The sequence below is a fragment of the Pongo abelii genome, chromosome 6, assembly GCF_028885655.2.
Source record: "Pongo abelii isolate AG06213 chromosome 6, NHGRI_mPonAbe1-v2.0_pri, whole genome shotgun sequence".
NCBI classification, from domain to species: Eukaryota; Metazoa; Chordata; class Mammalia; order Primates; family Hominidae; genus Pongo; species Pongo abelii.
Window position 1 is genome coordinate 82,800,321 of NC_071991.2, and position 20,612 is coordinate 82,820,932.

The window sequence follows — 20,612 nt, forward strand, 5'->3', positions numbered from 1 at the left end:
GTCAATAAACTACATTCCCTGCTGGTTGGGGTCTTTTTTAACCTAACCTCCTGAACTTTACTCTACTCTGCCTAAGGCAAAAAGAGGAGCAGCAAACATCAGCACAAATATCAGAAGGACTTATAAAGTAGTGATAGAAGACAGTCGAAAAGACTGAATAACTGGCAAGTGCTCCCTTCCTGTCTTCAGCACTGTTACACTCTTGGAGCTAAACCTTTCAACACCAGATATACTCTCCTTGAGGCTTGTGAAGATAGATTTTTATCATAGAGGTTGCACTTGCCTTTAGACAGACTTCATCATCTTTAGCAGTCTGTCTCCCAAAATTGAAAAAGAGGGAACTTTTGAAGCAGTGAAAACTGATTTATTTTACCACTACTTTATTTTATTCATGTCATATATTTATGACAATTATTTCTTCATGGCTATCAATAGATAGTACTTCAGGGTATTTGATAGTGTTCATACTAGCAAAACACATATTCATCTTGCATTATAGTTGTTTTTTAAAATATCAGAAAGAATTACATTTTTAACTTTGAGTATATGTTAATCACATTCATGATCATTGTTAATTTATTTATCCGGTATATGTACTAAGTATTCTCAGATCAATGAATTTAAAAAAACCTTTATGATAATTCATTGATGATGACCTCATCATATTAAAATTTTAGTTGCTGCACATTGAATTTTGATTAAGATTTAGTTAACCCAATCTTTGGGTTCTTTCAAATATTCTAAGCTAAAGGACTTTTCTTTTTGTTTGTTTTTAAGCTTCCATTACAAGTAGCGTTCGCAGTTGGCATTGTTGACGTGGAAACTAGTATAAGGATGAACACAATTAAAGAAATCAGGGGTTAGAGAATGTAAATATAATTGTAAGATCACATATATCCATATTCCCATGGAATTGTGAAATTGCTTTGAGGAGTATATAAAAATAAATTCAAGCAAAAGAAATATATTCCATGTTAGCTCTCTGGATTGACAATTTGCTGATTTCTCCATTTTCCAATATGGCGTGTGATTTTCTGCTCTGTTTTGTAATATGTAAAGTTAACGTGTGATGGAAGGATACATTTCTGAAGTCACAGGGCATGGAGGATGGACATATGAGAAACCAAAGGTAGTAATTTAGTATCTCAAATCCCTGCCAATATGCAAAGACTTTAGTAACAACTCAGCCCAGGTTCCTACTCAATAATTTCCATTCCCCTATTGCCTAAAGCAAATTCTTCTCCACCGAGCAAAGGCACATTTAGCATCCGTATAGTGTTACGTTGAGAAATTCGTAATTAAATTACATTAATTCTAATGAATTCAAAATACAGACATTAAAAAAAGAATTTAACATCCTGTTTATGGTCGAATAATGTTTTATAATTTAAATATAATGTAAACTATAATAATAATTTAACTTGTACATTCCATTATAATCTCTATGGAGAGCCTTTTCTCCAGGCACCTCCAAATAACTTACAGCAAAGATTCTCAAATTTTTGTTTACATGGGAATCATCTGGAAGGCTTATCAAAATGCTGATTGCTAGGCCTCACTACCAAAGTTTCTGGTTCAGTAGGTCTGGAGTGAGGCCAGAGAATTTGCATTTCTGACAAGCTCTCCAGTGATGTCTGTGCTGCTGGTCCAGGGACTACACTTGGAGAACTAGTAGCTTAAAGGACCCTCTATCCTGCTAGGATTGGATTTTCCAACAACCAGCCATTTTGAAAGTTTAAAAATGAGCAAAGAATTTATATAAGGATGTAATAAGGCTGGAGTATTGACAGGAAATGCTTTGAATGGCATTTAATATTACTGTTTGTTTCCAGAGACTTGAAAGTTCTTTTCATGGATAGTGCTGCTCTCCTCAGTCAAAGGAGTTAACCACCAGCATCTGTGTGACTAATTGCCATCTGTGCTCTCTGAAATCTTGCTAATAGAAGAGCATGTCAAAGATCTCTAATGAATTTTAAAATGTACCACTTGTGGATGATTTGAGATTATTTTTAAGTAAAGGAAATTATAGACCTCCTGTCTAATATATTAATCAAAAAAATTGAGTGTTATGATTGAGTGATGTGGCATTAAAGTTAGATTAAAAGGTGGAAATAGTCACATAATCAATGTAGCGTGTAGCATGTAAAACAAAACAAAACAAACAAACAAACAAAAACTGGTCCGCCTGCTCAGTACCCAAATAATCTATTAATGGTAGTTGGAAAAGGACTAGGCAGTCTGAATATTTTGATTTATAAATCAAATAAATCATGATTTATAAATCAAAAAAAATCACAACTTCTGACACTGACTTTCTGTGATGATCACTTAACTTCTCAAACATTATTTTCTCATTTCCACAATAAGGGACAATTACGTTGACCTGCCCCATAAGTAAGTGAAAACAGTAATAATTGAAAGGAGCTCTTTTTGGAACTTGATTTTTAAAAATAATAGTCAAAATACCTTTTAGTATATCTTTGTTCAATTGGTTAACCAATTTACCTGAGAGATCATGCTGTGAAACTGGAGCACAATAAAGAGCAATGAAAACAAGAGCTGTGTTTTACATATAGAAATGTTGAAATAGTGATATTTGTAAGGCTTTTGCTATTACAGGGAGGATGTAAATTGGATTGTTACTCTAAACACAGACTTAAATTTTGCCTTCACATATATTAACATTCATTTGATTTTCCAATGACTATTCTAAGTATTTTAGAGTGGTAACCCCTGACTTCATCCAAACCTTCATCATCTTTTCCTTTATTTATTTCTTCATTGAGAAAATACTAGTATCTGGTGTTCTTTTAAACTGTGCCTTGACCCAATATTTTAATCAAAGTTATATGTCTCAGATACAAGATGAACAAATATGAAATTAGAAGAAATAAAGACAAATGAAAAGTTAGCTGACGTCTGTAGGATACGTGATTTAAAAATAAATGAAATATAATAAAAATAAATATGTAGTTCTTGTGGTTCTTCAAATTGTTGCTTTGCTTTGCAATTACATGAAATATATATGTATTAGTCCATTCTTACATTGCTGTAAAGAAATAACTGAGACTGAGTAATTCATAAAGAAAAGAGGTTTAATTAACTCATGGTTCTGCAGACTGTACAAGAAGCATGGTGGCACCTGCTTCTGGGGAAGCCTCAGGAAGTTTCCAAGCATGGCAGAAGGCAAAGGGGGTGCAGGTCTCTTACATGGTGGGAGCAGGAACAAGAGGGAGAGAATGGGGAGGTGCCACACACTTTTAAACAACCAGATCTCACAAGAACTCATCACTATCACTAGAACAGCACCAAGAGGATAGTGCTAAGCCAGAGAAATCTATACCCATGATCCAATCACCTCCCGCTAGGCCCCACCTTCAGCATTGGGGATTACAGTTCAACATAAGATTTGGGTGGAGACAAATATACAAACTATATCAACATCTTTATTATATATTTATCATATGTCCAGATGTCATTCATTCATCCATGCATGAATGCATGCCATATGCATTCATATAAACTCATTTTCATATAATCATATGCCTACAGCTGTAGAGCACACCGTGACTACAAAAGAAATTGAAGACCAAGATTTCTTACAGAAATAAAGCCAAATTACTTTCTCACAAAATTTTCGATAAAGTTGGTTAAATACTATCAGTATCAGGCTAAATTAGCGACTTGAATGGGGGTACATCAGAAGCCTTAATCAGGCCAAGTATCTTGTGGGCAAATAGAATATTAGTATTATGGAACTTCAACTTTAGGAAATTATAGTATGACCTTTCTTTTGTGTTTAACTTATTCTTTAAAGGCTACAGGATGAATAACATATATTGCCAATTATCTGTCAAAGTCCTTTAAGATTCTATTACATTTTTGAATAAAATCTATTTTGACAAATTAGATAGAGAATGATGCTTTAGGGCTTATTTATATTATACCATAAAATTTTTAGAAACCATCATTCTCAGCAAACTATCGCAAGGACAAAAAACCAAACACCGCATGTTCTCACTCATAGGTGGGAATTGAACAATGAGAACACTTGGACACAGGAAGGGGAACATCACACACTGGGGCCTGTGGTGGGGTGGGGGGAGGGGGGAGGGATAGCATTAGGAGACATACCTAATGTAAATGACGAGTTAATGGGTGCAGCACACCGTCATGGCACATGTATACATATGTAACAAACCTGCTCATTGTGCACTTGTACCCTACAACTTAAAGTATAATAAAAAAATTTTAAATTTCTCAGAAATATTCCAAATACTTATTGAGCACGTACTTTGAACAGACATTGTTCTAGGCACTGGTAATGCATAAATGAGTGTAGTAAGCAATGGGCCTGAAAGTGTTCAGGCAGCATCAATCTTTGTTAGAAAAGTATGAAATTTATTTAAACATGGGCTTACCTTTTGGACTAATCAAAGGTACCAGAACATTTTCTGAGCGGTTTAGACTCTGAGGAAAAAATACAAATATTTCAGAGCTGTAGATAATGATATCTCATATTCTGAAACCTCAAATAAACCATTAGGTTACAATGCTTCTTGAATATACTTACCAATTAAATTTTTTGAGGCAAAAAATAACAAAAGTGTTCATCCCTGTTATTAAAACTGAACCGGTCTGTGTCTTCCAAAGATGCTGTGGCTTTAATCATTTTAACTCTGAAGATAACATTTGCTTTCCCACTAAATCAAACCTACATAATAGAGCACAGAATTCTGCCCTGATGAAATGGGCCTCCATTGAGTAAAGTGCTTCTGTTGTTTATGTTCATCTTTTATAATAGATTTGGACTACTGTTTTGTCTTAGAAACTTATATGCAGGGCTATCCCTACACAGCATTTTGAAGTGGGCAAAATTTATGTTGATTGTGCTCTTTCTAGAACCAGTCAGTTATTTGCTAAAATGGCTGCTAACTTGTAATTTGTCATCTTTACTCAGAGGTCCTAAAGCAAACTGAAATTTAAAAATTATTACACAAAAATCGCAAAACTAGTACAAAATAATTTAAGCAATTAAATTTCAAGCATTATTTTTATAAGTTTGTAGCATTTATAGTATGGAAGTGATTAAAGCTTAAAACTGTACTAAGCTTTTTGGGACAACTTGCATTATAGAAATAGAGACAATATTTAGATATACCATTTAAATATATATTTATGCTTTTCAGTGAATAACATATAATATGTATTAACATATTAAAAGTTGTATGTCATATATACATTTGTATAAATGTATTTTATATGTTTATTTTAGTATAATGACATGTACATATTTCATAAACATAAATATACTATATATATATGCAATTCCCTGGAATTCTTCCACTTGCCAAGACACCTATTAGAAAAATGAGAGAAAAAAGAAGATATGTTATTGGGTGAATCTGAAGTTCTACTAAAAACTTTAAAGCTACTTTTCATATATAAACATACCTTATAAAGAAAAATACATTTCATAATACAAATCCAAATTTGAAAGAAAGAGATCAGGTATGAAGAAAACAATAGACTTTTCCCCAAAAACTATTTTACTTTATAGTTTTATGTTCTTTGGAACAATTTGGTTCACTTTATATTATGATATAACTAACTTAATGCCATGTATTCATGGAATGGAGTGACCCAAAGCTAGAATTTTATTTTTAATTGGTCACAATCTTATGCTGTCAAACATAGACTCTTTCTCCTTTAAAAGAAAATGTTGAAGTCATAAGTAACTATGTTGTTGAATAAACTTGTAAAATTTTTGTCGCTAAAATTATGAATTAACATATTGGACTATCTGTCTATTGAATAAACACAGGATGTCGTTTATTTCTTCTTCAACAATTTGCTGTTTAAATGTTATAACCTGCCTTAATGGAATAAAATTTCATATATTATGACTTTACAGTATTTCATATTCTCTAGCTTATCTCAAAAGTCTTATTAACATTCTTTATGACCACACTTAAATAAGTAACCCATATACAATTCTATGTGAATCATAATATACATTATAAATTGCAATCTATATTTTTTCCTTTACCATATCTCTGAATCAGTATTGGTTATTCTCTGCCTTTTTCCCCCTTCTTTGCTATACTGTTTGAGTCAGTATTGGTAATTCTCTGCCTCTTCCCCCCTTCTTTGCTATACTGTTCTAGAGAGAATATTGGCCATGTACCTCCAAAGGACAAGTAACAGTGTGATGTATTGGTAAGATAAAAGAATAGATGCCAAAGGAAATGGTATCTCATCCATGCTCTGTTACTGTTTAGCAGTGTCATCTTGGAGAAAATCACTTTATCATTTAGGGTGCAAGTTTCCTCACTTAAACAAACATACAAACAAAAACGATCCAGTTCACGAAGATGGACTCTAAAGCCCCTTTCTATATCTTACTGCCCATGAATCACTTTGAAGTAGTGGTTTCTAATCTTTATGTTGACTTCCCATCAGAACAGTTTATTGAGAAGTCTTGCAATATCCATTGATTCCAATCACATCTCGTCTGTCCATGTCTATTTACTATTTTGCATCTCATGACTTTATAAAAATTAAATGTCTACAAGTGATAGTGAAAGCAAAAAGGTTAATAGCAAAGGTTAATAGTGCTCATGTGTTCCAGTAGAATTAAACACTGATTCCCATGCCTCCTCCCCACAAAAGAGATTTTTTCCAAAGTCAGTCACTTTTAAATTAACTTAATATAAAACAAATCTCTAAACTGCATAAAGAACACTAACTGAAGAAAAATATTTGAAGCCATTATTGAAATATTTTATCTTCAAGGAAATCACAATTTAAGAATTAATCCTGACTGACTATTGTCAATCTGGTTTCTAACTGACTATTAAACTTTTAAATTGACAAATTGACTGACTTAAATCTCTAGACTAACTCTCCATCCTTGATCTCAGTACATATATGAACTGCAGTACCATTAGCCAGAAAGAATACATTGTCCTCTGACAAAGTAGGTTTGAATTGAGTTCAAGGCCCCTTTGCTGTATTCAACATACACACCATGACCTGCTCTGCTTCATATTCTGCTGTCTTCCTTAACCTCAACAATTCTCTGCCATTGATGGGATAAGTATTTCATGCTGTTAGTTTGAACATAGTACTGAGAAATCCAACCAGGTCACTTCCGAGATAGCCTGCAAGCCCCTAGTAGCCTAGCAACTTCTGTTACACCAAAGCCAGACTCTGTTAAAAAAAAAATCTTTTTAATAATTGGAAAAAAGTATAGCAGGGAGCTAGTATTAAAAGGTAATGTTTCCTAACATTTTTTTGCATTTGTCAAGTGGAAAGATAGGAATGTATAGAACCAAGGGAAGATAGGAATGTTTAAGGGAAGATAGGAATGTTTAAGTGACTTCCAAAATATTATTATGAAAAAGAAACTATTATCATTTTTTATTTCCCTGAGTCTAGGAAAAGAAAAAATTTTAAGCCTCAAAATTTGGAATTAATGTTTTTGATCATAAGACTTTCCCAGTAAGAATAATTATAATTATGAAGTATTTTGTATCAATTAGATATTTTCTAAGCATGTTGCAGGCATGGATTCTTTTAATACTCCAAAGAACCCAATAAGGTAAATATTTATATGAGCCCTTTATTTTTAAAAATGAAGATACTGATGCTTAGAGGTTATGTGACTTGCCCTAAAAACTTTAGTTTTGTAGTAGAAACCAGTAGGGACACAACATTCACTTTATAGCACGCTTTATGATAAGTATCTTTGGGATTAATTTTCTGGAAAAGGTTGTGGGGTCTCATTATCTACTTGAGACAAAGGATTATAGATACAGATATTTATTAAAATTACACACATATACACATATGTACATTATTTTCATTTTTATCTGTGAGAACAATTACATATGTGAGCCTTCTGTGGGAAGAGAACATAATCAATAAGTATGGGACAACTTGGAGTTACATTCACTTACTCAGTACTAGAAAGCATTTTTCTCCTCAAGCAGAAATTAAGCTAATAATAAAATATATGAGATATAAGAATACTGTTGCAATTTGAATATATATAACTTGGAAAAGAAAATCAGAAATGTATGTTTTAAAAAAACCAGGCAGGGCACGATGGCTCACGCCTGTAATCCCAGCACTTTGGGAGGCCGAGGTGGGCCGATCACGAGGTCAGGAGATCAAGACCATCCTGGCTAACACAGTGAAACCCTGTTTCTACTAAAAAATACCAAAAAATTAGCCGGGCGTGGTGGCAGGCGCCTGTAGTCTCAGCTACTCGGGAGGCTGAGGCAAGAGAATGGCATGAACCTGGGAGGTGGAGCTTGCAGTGAGCTGAGATTGTGCCACTGCACTCTAGCCTGGGCAACAGAACGAAACTCTGTCTCAAAAAAAATAAGAAAAAAAAATAGTAAATAAATTGACCAAAAATTAAGGGCATTTGGGGGTGGTGAGATTCTAGCCAACTTTTTATTTCTTTATATATTTTTGATTTTACTTAATGAGTAACATTACTACTAGTATGATGAAACATATTTAAGGATGAAAGTAGGAAATGTAATTATGTAGTGTTATAGTCAGAGTCTTAGAGTTATAAATACATTATCTGTAATTATTTCTAGAAAGTATGAGCATCCATTAGAGAAATTATTAGGCAGTAATATGCACATTTGTTAGATTTTGGATCTTAGAAAATCAATGACATCAAAAGGCAACTTACCTCATTATCAAAATATTAGATATTGGAATTAGATATCAAATGAATAATATAAAAATATTAGAAACTTCTTTATATTGACCCGAATTTTATTTCAACAGCATAGTTTGTACTTATAAAAATAGAAAAAAAATCCTAGACTTAAAAAAGCAATCCAAGGTGATGTTTGGCTTATTTACTAGAGCTTTTGAAGTGCTACTTTATTCATAGCATAATAAGAACTCATTTGAAGCTTACAGAGATCAATAGAATATGAGTTATTTTCTCAAAGAACTCTCAGACTAGGTAAAGACATTAGACATATACCTAAATAAAAGTGAGAAGAAATCATTGATTCATTCTTCAAGCAGTACTGAATATCTAGTAGATGACAGGAATACACAAGCAAATAAGACACAGTCTGTGCCCTCGATAACCTCACAGTCCAGGAGAGGAACTAAATAACAAATGCAGTGATTACAAGAACAATGTATATATGGATTCATTCTTTTATCACTAGTCTATTTCAAGGCTTTTATTAAGCACCTTCTGTGTTTCTACCAAAAAAATGGGAGGAGACCGTGAGGGGTACAGAAGCATGTCAAAATTAAATCCTTATGGAAAGGAATATACTATCCAGAATGAAGTAGGCAACTGTTTGTATTTGAAACTATTGGAGAGAAAATTCAAAGCAATTTTTCTAGATTATAAGTGGTAAGGAGGGAAACAAATTAGCAACCTGATTAATCCAGGAACACATTCATGGATGAAGTGTTCTTGAGCATTCATTTTAACAAATAAATTTTAATTTACCATATTCTATTCTATTTCAAAGTGATCAGTATTGCTTCAAATGCTAATTTAAAACATTAACTTTAATAATGTAGTAGTAGAATCATCTCAATTTTCCTAACCTATTTTCAACAAACTGAAAAAAAGCAGGAAGTAATAAGCTAATTAAAAATAAATTGATTGCGCTTCATTCCTTGATTTTTGCTTCCAAAAGGTTTGCCAGTGGCATAACAGAACATGACTTTAAAAAATCATTAACTTAAATACTGGTCTTTTTTCTTAATCATATATATCTTCATACTAACATGAGAGGAACTGTACAAAACAAGACAGCATGATGGAATTGAAGGAAGCCTGGAGCACAGATGGCATGCTGGGCTTTTCCTGACTGTGCCTTGAACTGGCTTTGTGATCTTGCAAAGACTACTAAGCTCTTTTTGACTCACTTAGATTCAAAATGGGAAGATTTGAAGGAAATTGTAGAAATAAATTATTGTAGAAATAATTTTACCCCGCAAGTCTGAAATACTTCATTTTTACAAGGTAAATCCTTAACACCTAAAAATTTGCATGAAAAGGACATGGTAGGTAGATGGATAGGTAGACAGGTAGGTATGTGAACACACCTATGTGCAAGTACACTCAGCCTCCAGTTCTGAAAGCCCTTGAAGGACCTAGAGGGCAAAAAACGAAGGAGATGGAGACATACTTCCTGTCCACAGAGTATCTAAAGCAAACAATCACATAATATTCAATTCAATGAATGATGATAAATCTTGAATATAAAAGAGAAATAGTTTCAAATGTCTTACAAATTGATAAATCAGTATCAGCATTGAGACATTTAAAGCTATTTTCTTTATATCTTTGCTAGATTTATCATCTAAAAAATTGGATACTCAATTTTTAAGTTGATAAACTTAAAAATGGCTTTTTCTGTGATGTGAGTGATATGCCTCATGCTGTGTTTAAAAAAATAATAAATCCCCGCTCAGACACTCATGCAAACATACACAAATTGTTTCATTTACGTACTTATAATTATGGTAGTTATCTTTGAACTGTTGTTCAAAAAAACAAAACAAAATATTGGGGAAAGGGAAACGGAATTCACTGAAGTTAAGAGCATTCAGAAATTTGTTGGTAGTTTTCTGATTTCTCCAAAATGATACTATAAAGCCAGAGCTTGACCACATAACAAAAGTTAGCAATCAAAATGTTGTACCCCTTGGGATTTCGATAAAGAGAAAGAATTATTTAATTCTTAATGCAGATTTGAATTATTTAATAAAGTATTTAATAGATATGTAATGGAATAGATATGTAATGGAATAGATATGTAATGGAATAGAATAGTATTAATAGATATGTAATACGTTTGGCAATATCTATGCATCTTCATATCATTGATTCTGCACGGTTCTGAATGGGAAAGAGTCCCTAGCAATGAATTATATGGATACAAAAAGAATGGTTTCGAATTATCTGGCTACAAAAAGAATGGTTTAGAAAAATAAAATCTAGAATCTAGGATGAAAATTAAAGGGATCTTATAGCTCTGTAATTTTTACTTGTCAGCAGCAGATTCTCCCCCTAGCTTCCTGATTAGAGGATGTACTTTCTTGGTACCTTTGTTTTTTGTGCTTAGGGAAAAATATCTATTTGGGAAATACAAATGTACACACTTTAATATATGGCTTATTCCTTTGTATCTATAAAAATGAGGTTGTTCCTACTTGCCAGTAGGGTCTGGACAGTATACTATTTCTCATGCATAGAAGAGGTGGCCAACTGCTGCTATACCAGACATATCTTCCTACCAAGTGCCTTTGTATCCAGTGACCTCTGTGGTCTGGGCCACTGAACAGAGGTACGGTCCACCCAGGCTGGCCCCAACTTTAGCCTTACTGGCAACAAATCAATCAGTTGGAACTCTGAAGTACTAGAACTTATAGTCCCTAGAGCTATTTACTAAATAAGATTTTAATGTGACAAATTGTTGGATTTGTTTTGAATAACATTAGATGTACCAGGTGAAGGGTTTGGACCTTTCACTGGCTGTGAAACATAGGGAAGGAAATATGCCACCTACACAGGGAGCCAACTGAGAAACACCAAATGTTTTATAGCCATGGTTTCCTAATAAAACCCCTAATTTGCAGGAAGTCATGGTGACCTTTCTCGAATTACATGTATTTGTTGCTAATGGTCTCCAACACCATTTAAAGTGGCCCTATAAAAAGTATAAATCTAAAAATCTCACCAAAATTTGGCCTTTGTTTCTTTAAATTCAGTAGAACTCAAAGTAAAAGAGTTCATCAAAAAATTGGCCCCACTTTCAGGTAGGAAGTGCACCATGTACCATTTAAAATAAATAAAAATCAGACAATTTCTATAGAAGAAACCTGCATTTCTTGTCAGAATATTTGTAGCTATAGTTAGCTCTGTCCAAGGTAAATAAGCTAATTTTTGTAGAGTTGATGTTTTTCTCTTTTTTATAGCTATACATGGAATTATTACAAATTAAGTAGGGTGGGAGGAATGCTATATCTTTGCTAGAAATAAAATAAATTTTCTAAATTCAGCAACATTTACTTATACAAATAAAAATAGCACAATAAGGAACAATGAGGACTGTAAAAAATAGTCAATAATGCTTCTTCTGATGCAACAAATGGAAAATATTCCATTTACTCTCTTAATGATTAAATCGTGGTATAAGTGAAATGTAGGGAAAACAGCTGGGTAAAATGCCACACATGTTGTTTACACATTACCTGTCAAGAAAGTAAAAATTAACTAATTGAACTAAGTTCTCATACACTGGTAATCTCATTCCCCACCATCAGGTTGAATGGCATTTACTTCCTCTTTGTGAACTCATTTGGCAATTTCAATTCAGGGTCTATCTTCATCTCACTCTCCTTCATTAATATCTACCAGCTATTTTCCATCTTTTTTTGCATATTCCATTATTTCTGCTTGAGAAACTGAAAGTAATATTTGCAACTCTGATATTTTTCAACAAATGAAAAATAGTTGCTTCCTCTTCAAAAATAACAGCAATTTATTCTATATTTATGAACACATTTTGAAAAATGTTTATATTTGAAGATAGACTGTATCAGTTTATTTTCATACTGCTATAAAGAATTTCCCAAGACTGGGTAATTTATAAAGGAAAGAGGTCTAATTGACTCACCATTCCACATGGCTAGGGAGGCCTCAGGAAACCTACAATCATAGTCAAAGGTGAAGGAGAGGCAAGGAACTTCTTCACTTGGCAGCAGGAGAGAGAAGAGTGAGCGAGCACAGGGGAACTGCTCTTTAACCATCAGCTCTTATGAGACTTATTCACTGTCATGAGAATAGAATGGGGGATATCGCCCCCATGATTTAATCACCCCCCACCAGGTCTCTCCCTTAACCTGGGGATAATAATTCAAAATGAGATTTGGGTGGGGACACAGAGCCTAACCATATCACAGACTATATAGTAACAGAATTGAATTTGGAAATGTCTTTCAAAGGTATTTTAATAATAATATAAATAATGATAATGCTCAACATATTTATTGAATACTATGTGCTGAGGACTGCTAAACATTTTATATGTATTAATCTATCTAATTCCCCAACTTCCCTATAATACAAAGACAGACTATCATTTACCTAATTGTACAAATGAGTAAACTGAGGCTAAGAGTGGTTAAGTAACTTTCTTAGGGTCACCCTACTAATAAATGAGAGAGCCAGTATGTAAATTTAGAAAGTCGAATCCTAGAATCACTACTCTATAAAATTATTGCGATTAAAACTATCATATTGATGCCACATATCAGTTTTCATTTAAGTTATGTTAAGCTAACCAGATAATTACAGCAATATAAGGAATTCTAGATATATGACAAACAAATTTATAGAATTTAAATTCACACAACAGGAAAAACAGGAGAAAACATTAGTATGTACGAGTGAAGACTGAACATCTTTAAGGTCTATAAGTGTAAAATAGCCTTCATATAAGAGCTCTTAAAAAATAGAAGATTATATACAGCAGTGTTAATAAGCATAATTCACTACTCAGAGAGCATGGCTTAAGCTTTTTATTACATAATTAACATGATCATTATGTAAGAGTTAAATAATACAAAAGATTTAGATAAAAATTTTTTTCTCTCAATCCTACAACTCATCTCCTCAGAGGAACCCACTTTAAACTGTTTCTTTTTTTTTTTTATCATTCCAGATATATCTCGGTAAATGTAAATGTATGTCTATTAGAAACACGAATGGCATAAAACTATAAATATTAATGTACAGTTTATTTTTAACTTAACAATGCTCCTTGAAGGTCTTTCCATATCATCCCATAGAGATTGATGTCATTCTTTTTAATAGTTACATAATATTCTATTTCGTTTATGAAAAATCAGTATTCTAGATTGTTTCTAGTTTTTTGCTGTTTCTAAAACTGCTCCAATAAACATCTTTGTATATTCTCCACCTAATTGGTTAGGCTTAATTATTTTGCAGATATTGCCCTTCAAAAAGATTGTATCTCTATGCTCTCACCAATAATGCAGAAGTGCATTTTTCTTCATATAAATACCAATGCTGGACAATAGAAGACAGTTTAGTCTTTGCTAAGCTAACAGGTGGGAAAACTCATGACATTAATTTGCACATATTTAAATATGAATAGAATTAGTTATAATAAAGTCAAGTATTTCTTTATGAGTAGAGTTTTTCCATATTTGAATAGGTCATTTGTGTTTTTTGTTGTTCATTTTTATTGAGTTTTCATCTCATTGATTTGTTATTTGTTTTTATAGGAATTTAACTACTTTCTGTCACATATGTTGTGAATATTTTTCCCAGTTCTTGATTTTTTTATGTTTTGGAGTGTGTGTGTGTGTGTGTGTGTGTGTGTGTGTGTGTGTGTGTGTGTGTGTGTGTGTGTGTGTGGTCTTGTAAATAAATTTTAAATTCCTATCTTGCCAGAATTATCAATCTTGGCTTTTATGCCTCCTAAATTTGATGTCACCCTTGGAAGTTCTTTTTCTATTCTGTGATTACAAAAATACACATATTTTTATCTACCGTTCTCAATGTTTCATGTTTTTACATTTACTTATTTTATCCATCTGAAATTTATTTAGATGTAGGGACTGAAGAAGAAACCCATTTTTTCCCAAAGGCTTTGCAGTTGTTCCAGTGCCATTTATTAAATAACCCGTCTTGTCCCTACCAATATAAAATGTCACCTTTCCCTATAATAAATTCCTAAGGGGAGTTGGACTTATTTCTGGATTTTCTGTTTAGTTATATTGAACTAATCTCTTTCAAAGTTCTCCTTGTGTCAATATTTTACTCAACAAGATTTCCTTATCTTGGATTGCAAATGTATCCTCATTACAACCATGAGATAAAAAGAAATCCTAAGAGGTCAATGAGCTAGACTGTCTTCACAGTAACTATACACAAAGAAGTTCAGTGTGTTTTGTTTCATTTTTAATATTTCAGATCCTTAAACTTTTGATAGCTTCAATGTAAGAATAATTAAAGTTTTGTTTTTCTTTCCATATAGTTCACCTGCTTTTAGTTTTCAGTTATGTAATCTTCAAGAATTCTAAAAAGATAGCAGCACTGTTATGGATTGTAATGCTATATTTAAAAGGCCTTTTGCAAAAATAGGTGTAGTAATAATTTATGGAAACAAATCATTGCTAGTTTATAATATATGATTATTAAATCTTTCCAACTATGTGAGGGAGCATTACTAATATCATCTAAATTTATAGGGTAGAAATCTGTCTCAGAAATGCAAGTCATTAGTGCAAGGCCATATGGCTAGCAAATTAAAAAAAAGTTCTCAAATCAAACTCTGATTTTTTGATAGTAATCCAAAGTTCTTTCCACTACTTCAGATTTCCTGAGGTTAGAAGCATTTTCAAAGTTTGGGCTTTGTGCCTGGCGGTTTGATAGGTATTGGGTAGTAAAAACATCTTCTGTTCTCACTCCCTATATTAAGATGGAATTACTTGTGAAGTCCATAATAGACTAGGCAGAAGCAAAACTGTGAAATTAGTGGTTAATCATGACATCCTCCTTGCAACCTTGTGATACCTGCTTCTCAATGCCCAGCCATTTTATACTCTCATGGTTCTAACATGCAAAAAGCCACCGCAATGTCCTACCCAAGTCTGTCTTCCTTTGACTTACTCTTATGCTCTGAACCGTAATTTCTTTTCACTTTCAACACTGTAAATTTACAGCTCTGGATCTTAAAGTGGTCTCCTAAAAACCCGCGATAATTTAAGAGTGATGCAACATCATCCTCCTTCTGGGCCATTTATATTTTATGGAGGACTTCTGACACCCTATTATTACTTTTTAATTATTAAAGAAATATATAGATCATTTTGGAAAATAAGTAGCATTATGGGAAAACTTCATCCATCATCTTATAATTAGAGATAATCTTATGTATATACATGTAACATACTTCTCGACTCTCTTCGACGTGCATGTATTTATTCTTTGAAGGGTTCTACTGGCCATAATGGTTCCTAGCCTCCTTTTTGTTTGTTTTTTATTTTAGGATATGTTTACAACATCTTTTCATGATACTGAATTCTCTTCCAACATAATTTTAAATTGCTGCATAGCAATCCACAGTGTGTCCATCTCCCTATTATGAGGCATTAGGCTGTTTTCATTGTTTGGTGTAATGATACTAGCCCCAAGGTTAGTATCCTTGCAGCAAAATCTTTATCCACATATGATTATTTTCTTAGAATAAATTCTGAGCCCTGAATTCATGAATCAATGTGAACACAAATTTTTGAAACTTTATGAAATAACTTAGCCTAAAGAAACAACTTCCTAGTGGGGCATTCTAGTTCATTCTAGTGGGTGCACCACAGTTTCTTAGATCACATCACAACAATCATCCAACTGTGCCATCTACTTATGCCAAATATTTGCTTATAAGTTTGGGATTATCATGATTTTGAAGAGCCAAATTAAAACCATTTTATATGTGTAACAGAGGGTGATGTTAAACCTTTTACATATTTTGAGGAAAATTTTAAGGTGAGACTTGTAAAAGAAAGGATAGGACTCTGGGATATGGTCACACTGGTTTTGAATAATAATGGAAATTATGCACACACATTATTTTATGTATCATTAAAAAGAAAATAAAATTCAGTTATACTGTGACTCAATGCTTTCTTATATTTTTAATTTTTATTTTATGATTATTGAAATAATTCTTTTAGATTTATTTATACATAGATTTTTACAATATATCAGTCTTGTGGAAACATTGAAATAAAAATAAAGAGATAAAAGCAAAATTGTTTAATGCACTCTAAAACTTCACATTCAGATTTTGACATTCTTAAATCACTTTTTGGCTCAAAATTGTCCATGTCCATATTTTTCTACTCAGCTTTGAATTCTGATGCTCATTCTACAAATTTGAATGTGCATTGGTAAGAAAGGACAGACAGCTTTGTCATGACTGCCTTCTGGCTGACAGCAATTATAATATCCAAATCTACTTTTGAGATACTCAGTTGTGAAAAATGTGCAAATGGTGTATGTGTATATATCTCATTAGAATCAATCAAACAAGAGTGTAGCAAAGAAAACATATATAAGCAGATATATTTGAGAAACATAAACACCAAAATAATAACAGCTAAAGTAATACTATTCATAATAATCACAATGATGTATTTTATTTGTGCCATTAATCATTACTAATCAGACGAGATTTTCCAAGCATGCATGCATTTTTGGTCAAAATAAAAGGTCCCGCTTTGACACACCTCCTTTGCCACAAACACACCGAGTCAGGGAGATAGCAACTGATGATGCCTAGGAGTTTGTCTCTCATAGGGCAATAACTTCATGCTGTTTGCTTCAGAACTCCTACAAATTTTCTGCTTATAAGTATTTTTTCCACACACAGGAATTCATGTTAGAAATTTTTTTAGTCTTCCTTATAGCCATCCTTGAGAAAGGCTTGAAAGAAAGTGATTTACAATTATAAGAATCATGACTTGATCAGTGTAATTCAATTTGCCAAAATGTATTTATCTGGAGGGTATGAAGAAAAAGGATTGTCTACTGATGTCAGAAACACTTGAAGATGTATTTGAATCCAGAAAAAAAACATGTTCATGTTTTTAGAAAGGACATAGATGTTGCTGGAACCCACATGGCCTTGGAATATAATTGACTGGCACAGTTTTAAGTTGCATGAGCATGAGATTACCTTTTCCATTAGATTTCTAAAAGTATTTCTAAATAAACTAGATTCACTACTTATTTGCTCTGCTACCATTCTTAATGGCTCATAATGCAGAGGCAAGCTATTGTCTCTGAATAATAGAACTTTTAGGATTATCTATTGGTCAATTGGTTGCATTTTTACAGAAAGAGAAAATAAAGTTTATTGGGAGACTGACATAGTACCTTTAAAATATGCACATGAAATCAAATACTCCAAATCAGAACATTCTTAATGTTTTCAATAAGTAATTATTTTGAGTGCATTAGCACATTCACAGATGTGATGCTGAATATAAGTAATTAAATTACATTAGATTTGGTAACAGCAATAGAGTGGTGTCAACTTTAGTGAACTGTCATAATTCAGATTAGATTCTTATATTAATAATATTGTATTATTATATTGAAAGTTTTTCTTGTTTCTGATAATTTTATATGATATTAATAACAACAAATTATTTATCTTGAAGTATTGAAGCACTAACTGGAATTCCTTAGCACAGATCCTTCATATTTAGAGCTCAATATGAGCCCTTTACAAAAGTATTATAGTTACAAATGTTTGAAAGACTATAAATATGTGGCCAACCTCAGATTTAAAGGTGTCGATTATTACATATTATATAATATTTTTTTCTTTTCTGCTATAGCATATAGTAACCAAAATTGAACAGGCAAAAATAAATTATTTTCTATTTCTTTCATGGTAAGCTTACCTCTTAACTGAGCATAGGAGTTATATTCAGCCTATGTCAGCACATAGACTACAAATTCACCATCTTAGCTCACCTTGTCCTTTGCTTTGTGCAGAGTATAGTAAGTGCTCTGAGGGTGAATGAAATTGTGATAAGCAAAGTTCCAATGATTGATTCAAACATAGAATGTCAACCCTCTATGTCCAGCCTGTGATTTGAGGGAAAATGCTGCTCTACAGGTGTTTGTCTATCAGATCTCCAAAGCACATTGACCAAAAGATTTGAAGCATTCTTTATGGTTGTTCAATGTGGCAACCATGACGTGAAAGAGTTTTGGAATATTGTCGAATGAGAAGGGAGGAGAGGGGACTTTAATTTCCTTCCTCCACTTCTGTGTGGTTGAAAACCATTCCATAATTACCTTTTGTTTTGAGTGTTTATGGATAACTTCTTTGTCTTTTCCTGCTCTAAGCCCTTATGTCAGCAAAGAAAAGGGAAGAGAGGAATAAGCCATTATAGTTCCTCTTTACCTTGATAACACCAAGTGTAAGTCTATTTCTTGCTAAAGTTGCAAAAGAAAATTGTAGCCACAAACTTCCAGAAAAGAGATGGCCTTCAGAATGTCAAAAAAGGGGAACCCTCTACAAATTCAAAATCAAACCCTATATTTGATTTTAAATTAAGACTTTTACAAATAAGGAAAAGCTAATTTGCTATGTTTATCTCCTTTGTTGGTAAATACAGAGTATGTTAAAGAATATCTGACCAGACCTAATGACTTCAAAATTAGACCTGAAGGGGCCTCAAGCACATCATAGAGGCTGCACAATGGGGCAAAGAAAATGGCCTTCAACTGGGAAGATTTGGGTTCTAGTTTTTACTGTAGCACTTATTAATTGGATAAAAATGTAAATTCCTTGGCCTCCTTGTCTTATATCTAGCCTCTATAGATGGTAAACCACAAACAAGTTCCTTCTATTTTTTTGAGAAGGAGTCTCACTCTGTTGCCCAGGCTGGAGTTTAGTGGCACAATCTCGGCTCACTAAAACCTCTGCCTCCTGGGTTCAAAATATTCTCCTGCCTCAACCTTCCGAGTAACTGGATTACAAGTGCGTGCCACTACGCCGGGTGAATTTTTTGTATTTTTATTAGAAATGGGGTTTCACCATGTTGGTCAGGCTGCTCTTGAACTCCTGACCTCAAGTGATCCATCTGCCTCGGCCTCCCAAAGTGCTGGATTATAGGCATGAGCCATTTGCTGCCTCTATTAAGGGTTGTTGTGAAGTATAATTAAGATCATGTATGTGGAAGTCAACTGCAAATTACAACATGGTATAAGATTCAAAGATTCAGAACGATGGACTCACAAGGATACTAATCTTCATACAAATTCTGCTCAGACCTTTCTGGTCTCTATTGGTTTGGGCCATCTACTCTTGCTATGTAAGGAGACTGAGACTGATACAAACAAACAGGCTAATAACTCTGCAGAAACATTAGGCCTTTAAAGTTAAAATTTCATCATAGCATGTAACAACCAAGAAGATTTTCATCCCTCCTCTTACATAAAGTGTTAACAGTTTATTCTCATTATGTGGAAGGTGGACATAACTCCTCTAAAATAGGTCCCCTTTGTCTCACCACAATTGGAACTTACTAAACTTACTAATTCTTTTATTAGGTGAGTATCACAGCATAAATAAATAATCCAGTCAGCAAACTGGAGCAGATTAGATCTATAGGAAGTCAATCTCATTTTCTGTGTTTTCAAGGCAAATGAAATATCTCATACTTTATTTCAATGACTAAGACAGTAAGCTAGCCTTGTGGGTAGAGGTCAAGGGCAATTTGATAAGGATCTTAGTCTCAAAATATATTAAAGATCAGGATATCATATAAAAGGTTAGGATGAAGTTTCTTGAACTATTTAAAAACTAGAGGATGTCAAGTTTCAAGGGACTTTAGATATCAGCTAATAAAACTTTTTCATTTTATGGATGGGAAACTAGAGTGATATACTGATTGGCCTAAGATGATATGGATACAGTGAGCAGTAAAAGCAAGACAAGAGTATGGGTCAATATGACTTGAACATTATTTGCAATTCCAGTAATTGTATACAGTCTTTA

At 33.0% G+C, this 20,612-nt stretch overlaps 1 protein-coding gene across 1 annotated transcript in view; it reads left to right on the forward strand.

The window, feature by feature from the left end:
- The window catches only part of CALCR (calcitonin receptor), a 153,267-nt gene that overhangs the window by 41,773 nt on the left and 90,882 nt on the right, over window positions 1–20,612 (forward strand). The window lies entirely within an intron of this gene.